The 5989-nt window shown below is 39.7% G+C and overlaps 1 pseudogene; it reads right to left on the bottom strand.

Annotated features, from left to right (window-relative positions):
- Window positions 1-312: 312 nt before the first annotated feature.
- Window positions 313-671, bottom strand: LOC102409232 (annotated as a pseudogene).
- Between the last annotated feature and the right edge of the window lie 5318 nt (window positions 672-5989).

Below are 5989 nucleotides of genomic sequence, written 5' to 3'. Positions count from 1 at the left end.
TTCCAGACTCTAAGATAAATAAAACTCTGAATACTCATGTATAAGTTGTATGTGTGTGTTTTCATTTCATTTTGTTTATCTGTTCTTACACAATGGGATTGCTAAATCATATGATAAGTGACTTATATATGCTACTTTAAATTTCTCAAACCGCCCATGCCATTTTGCGATCCTATCAACAATGTAAGAGCATTCCAGTTGCTCCACATTCTCTCCCATACTTAGTAATGTCACATTTTCATTTTTTAGTTTATTTAATTTATTTATTTATTCAGTTTTTGGCAAGATTTATTGTGAACAAAAGGGAAGGGCTCAGTTCTTCTTGGCTGCCGCTTTCCTGATGGCAGAAAGACGTTGCTCAGCTCCTCTCTCTTCCTCTTTGAGCGGATGTGTGTCCCCACCCTTCTCTTGATGAACTTGAGGGCCTGGTTGTCCTTGGAGACCTTGAGCAGCTCCATGGCTCGTCGCTCGTAAGGGGCGAAGCCACATACCTCCCGGATCATGTCCTGCACAAACTTGGTGTATTTGGTGAGACGCCCGCGGCGGCGCCTGTGCCTCGGCTTGCCCACGTTCTTGGTCACCTTGTGACCCTTGCTGAGGCCCATGGCCATGAGGTAGCACAGAGCCACGGCTGTTGTTCTACAATGGCTGCCGCGGTGGAAGGACCACATTTTTATTTTTTAAAATTTAACCATTCTAATGAGTGTTAGTGGTTTTAATTGCATGGCCCTGATGAACTGAACTGAACTGATGATTGATGATGTTGAACTTCTTTGAGGTTTTATTAATCATTCATGTACCTTCTTTGTGAAGTACCAGTGCAATTGTTTGACCTATTTTATATTTGTTTGTTTGTTTTCTTATCATTTTCATGCTACTGACACATATGTGTAAAGAGGCATGAGAAAATGGACTTGGGAAAAAGGAAGCAAGGCTTGTATCTGATTATTACATAAGAAAGACTCATTAAGAGATTTCAAGCTCTCATTGGGTACTGATTTCTAACGTAATTCCACAGTGATAAGAGAACAAACTCTGTATGATTTCAATACCTTTATACCATGAAATCCTTGCACCTTGTTTTATGTCCTTGGATATGTTCCAGTGTCTGTTAGTTTATAGTCTGTGGGAATTTGAATAGAATCTGTATCCTACTGTTCACTTTCACTCTTCATTTTAATGCATTGGAGAAGGAAATGGCAACCCACTCCAGTGTTATTGCCTGGAGAATCCCAGGGATGGGGGAGCCTGGTGGGCTGCTGTCTATTGGTTGCACAGAGTCGGACACGACTGAAGTGACTTAGTAGTAGTAGTTCTCTTAAAATTGCAAATTTTAATTAGGTTGAACTGGTTCATAGTGCTTTTCAGGTCCACTATACCCTTCTACTTTGTGGATATTCATGCTATTAATTTTTGGAAGTCTAATATTGAAACTTCAACTAAAAATCTTAATTTATATACTTAAAAAATAATAAAGTGGAACTATGTGTAAGTTTGTTCTTTTTATAACTTAAATAAAAAAGAAAGGAAATAAAAAATAAATAAAGGGTCCTTAAATGTCCCTTTGTGGGTATGTCTTACTTTCTCTTCTTGATTAAATTATCTCAACTGGGGGTTACTCTCTCTAGGCTTTTGAGTTTATCTTTCTCTGATTCTCTCTGTGAACTAGGACTCTTAGATTTATCTATGACTAAAAACTGAGGAAGCCATAATAATCAAAGACTCGTAATTACTCTTTCTGGCACCATGAGCAAACCTGTTCAGCTGTACCAAAAAAATGCATGCATAGATGCATGCATGCTCAGTCATGTCCGACTATTTGCAACACTATGGACTGTAGCCTGCCAGGCTCCTCTGCCCATGGGATTTCCAGGCAAGAATACTGGAGTGGGTTGCTATTTCCTCCTCCAGGGGATTCTCTCGACCCAGAGATTGAACCCGTTTCTCTTGCGTCTTCTATATTGGTAGGTGGATTCTTTACCAGCTGAGCTACTGGGAAAGCCCCCAACCAAGAAAATGGTGGTTCTCTTTCCCAATGTCTACACACTGAAAGCCAGTGTGTCTACCAAACACTGGTACCTCTGCTTATGTTCATGAAGAAAAAGCAAATACCTTACGTGAGGGAACAGAAAGCTTTAAAGCAGCCTGCCAATATTGTAGCTATGCTATGCTATGCTAAGTCACTTCAGTCGTGTCCAACTCTGTGTGACCCCATAGACGGTAGCCTACCAGGCTCCCCCGTCCCTGGCTTTCTCCAGGCAAGAACACTGGAGTGGGTTGCCATTTCCTTCTCCAATGCATGAAGGTGAAAAGTGAAAGTGAAGTCGCTCAGTCGTGTCCGACTCTTAGCGACCCCATGGACTGCAGCCTACCAGGCTGCTCCGTCCATGGGATTTTCCAGGCAAGAGTACTGGAGTGGGGTGCCATTGCCTTCTCCGGCCAATATTGTAGAAATACATCCAATAATTACAAAATGATATGTACTCATGGTTGCATTTGTATACCAAAATAGTGAGCATTACTTCCAGAAATGGACATATAGGCAATTTCTCTGTTTTTTCTTAAAATTTTCTGTGCTATTTGAATTGTTTAAAATAAATAATATACTATAAAATGTGAATTTAAAAAAATCCAATTTTTAAAGTACATTTGTGTCTCAGGGTTACAATACAATGGAACAGTTGCTAAATAAAATCATTCTGATCTTTGTAAAATAGGAGCGAGCGAGAGAGATTTCAAGATTTTCTTTAAAGAGTTGTTCTGAAACCTGAGGCTTCCCTGGTGACATGGATTTGATCCCTGGGTAGGGAAGGAAATGACAACCCACCCCAGTATTCTTGCCTTTGAAATCCTATGGACAGAGGAGCCTAGTGGGCTACAGTCCATGGTAACGCAAAGAGTTGGACACAGCTTAATGACTATGCACGCATGCACTCTGAAACCCAGCTACATATTAGAATCCCCTGGAAAGACTGGAAACCTACCCATGCCCAGGTCCAACCAAAATACAATTAAATCAGAATAAGTAGTGATGAGGAAGTCTCAGTAGTTATTAAATCTCCCCAAATGATCCAATTATGCATTTAGGATTGAACACAACTTCTTTATAAACTTTTGATAGTGGTAGGATTTTCAAAAGGATTAAAGCTAAGTTGGCTTTAAATCCCATTATGGATATTTAATTCAAAGAATGAGATAATGCCATTTGTAGCAACAGGAATCAACCTAGAGATTGTCATACTGAATGAAGTCAGACAGAAAGACAAAAGTTATATCATGAATCTCAGGGTAAATAGACACTTTAAATATTGACTAATATTAAATATGTGTCCATTAAAGGGAATCAAAGTGAGATGAATTTTAGCTTATTGTAAAATGGGACAAATATTCTAAAGATATGCCGCTACAACATCTAGTACATAATATCAAACATATCTCTTTCTAGCTGCGTGTTAGTAGCTCAGTCATGTCTGACTTTTTGCAACCCCATGGACTGTAGCCCTCAAGGCTCCTCTGTCCATGGAATTCTCCCACTGAAGTGGGTTGCCATTCCCTTCTCCAGGAGATCTTCCCAACCCAGGGATTGAACCTGTGTCTCTGATGTCTCCGGCACCACAGGTGGACTCTTTACTACCTGAGCCACCAGTCAGGAAAGCCCCAATCAATACTTATTTTATGTAAATAAATGGACACTTTAGGAGAACGCAGAGTCCCTACCACCACAGTGTCTTTAAGCAGAAGCTAGACAGCCATCTGCTAGAGATACTGCTTGAGATATTTCTGCTGCTGCTACTGCTAAGTCACTTCAGTCGTGTCCGACTCTGTGTGACCCCATAGACGGCAGCCCACCAGGCTTCCCCGTCTCCGGGATTCTCCAGGCAAGAACACTGGAGTGGGTTGCCATTTCCTTCTCCAATGCATGAAAGTGAAAAGTAAAAGTGAAGTCGCTCAGTCGTGTCCGACTCTTAGCGACCCCCTGGACTGCAGTGCACCAGGCTCCTCTGTTCATGGGATTTTCCAGGCAAGAGTACTGGAGTGGGGTGCCATCACCTTCTCCGTGAAATATTTCTAAAGGGATAGAAAATTGGTGACAATGACTTACAAAGTTCCTTTGACCTCTAAAATTATTTGATCCTATACCTTCAATGGAAGGACCAATGCTAAAGCTGAAACTCCAATACTTTGGCCACCTCATGCGAAGAGTTGACTCATTGGAAAAGACCCTGATGCTGGGAGGGATTGAGGGAAGGAGGAGAAGGGGATGACAGAGGATGAGATGGCTGGATGGCATCACCGACTCGATGGACATGAGTTTGAGTAAACTCGGAGTTGGTGATGGACAGGGAAGCCTGGAGTGCTGTGATTCATGGGGTCACAAAGAGTCAGACATGACTGAGCAACTGAACTGAACTGAATACCTTCAATATTTTGACATTTACACTTCACAATACCTTGCTGATATTTCACCTGCTACGGGATAAAAAAGAAGTTTTAACAGAAAAGCTTTCTGACCCAATTCTTTTTTCACATTTGAAGAATTCTTATTAATTTTCTCTTAGGTTAGGCAGAAGTGTATGGAAACATGCAGGCTCTGAAAATTGAATTAGTAACACATGACAGGAAGTGGAGTTGACTGGATTGCAAGAATTAAATATGGAAAGGAGTAGTTTCTAAGTGAAACCACTGTAGCAAACAAGTCTGAGACTTTTTGCTTTTGGTTGCTGAAAACAACACATCTCATTCTTGTTTTTTAAATAAAATCCTTCTTCTCCACCTTTGAAGCTGCATGGATTGGAGTCATTTATGCCTACTGCCTCAAGACCAACTTTATTAGCCCTCCCTTACCCCTGTAAATAGTAGGAGTCCAGTCTAAATATGATATTGATAATGTTTTATCATGCTGGTAGCTCCACTTACTACTTATCCTTTGTATTGTATTTTCCACACTGTATTATAAACTTTATAACAACATTCTAATTGTTATTAAATTTTACAACTCCATGTTTGTTTTCACAGAATTGCTTGTTCTGACAGTGTCTGTTTTTAATTGTTTATGAAAATCACTTCTTTCCCTTTGTCCAGAACTAAAGAAAAATTTGTAGATTAGAGAATTAAAAAAAACAACAACACTTTTCTTCTGTCCTACCATGATCCTTTCTCTTTTTCTTTTATTTTTTACTCTAACCTTTCTACTCTGTCCCTCAAACTACCTTTAACCCATTATGTTCTAACGTTACATTTTCTGTGCATGACAAACATGATACTACTTTGCTACCAAAAGCTTAATACATAAAACTTGCTTTATATCCCCAAGTTTTGGATAGGAGCACTTAGCTATTTATTCAACATTTATTATCTACCCATCATATAAAAGGTACCAATAAAAAGTAAAAAAAAAAAGTCATGAAATACAAATACTTTCACAAAAAAAACATGCATTATAATCTTGGGGGCAGTAAGATGAAAATTAAAGTCGTTCAGTCATGTCCAACTCTTTGCAACCTTATGGTATGTAGCCTTCCAGGCTCCTCCATTCATGGGATTTTCCTGGCAAGAATACTGTAGTGGGTTGCCATTACCTTTTCCAGGGAATCTTCCCAAACCAGGGATCGAACCCAGTTCTCCCACGCTGCGGGCAGACTCTACTGTCTGAGCCACCAGGGGGCAATAAGATAGATACACTAATACATCCTGAAGTTACACAAAGAGAAAGCAAATAGATTAAATTAATTTTGGCAGCTAAGGAGACATATCTGCCATATTTAACTCTACGAAGATTTACATGAGACATCAATACAAGAACTTAAAGGTGCTGTTTAAAAGTTTGGTATTTGTTTTTGACACTGGCAAGAGCATCTAGCCCAACTATATTATGCCCCATACCTACAAAAAATATATTAACAGATGGAGACAACTCTCTAAGAATCTGCAAAGGCCAAAAACTTAGAAGAGGAGAAATGAAATTAAGATTCTAACACCTAGATTACAC

Source organism: Bubalus bubalis, chromosome 12, assembly GCF_019923935.1.
Source record: "Bubalus bubalis isolate 160015118507 breed Murrah chromosome 12, NDDB_SH_1, whole genome shotgun sequence".
NCBI lineage: Eukaryota > Metazoa > Chordata > Mammalia > Artiodactyla > Bovidae > Bubalus > Bubalus bubalis.
This window is presented reverse-complemented; position numbering and strand designations above follow the sequence as displayed.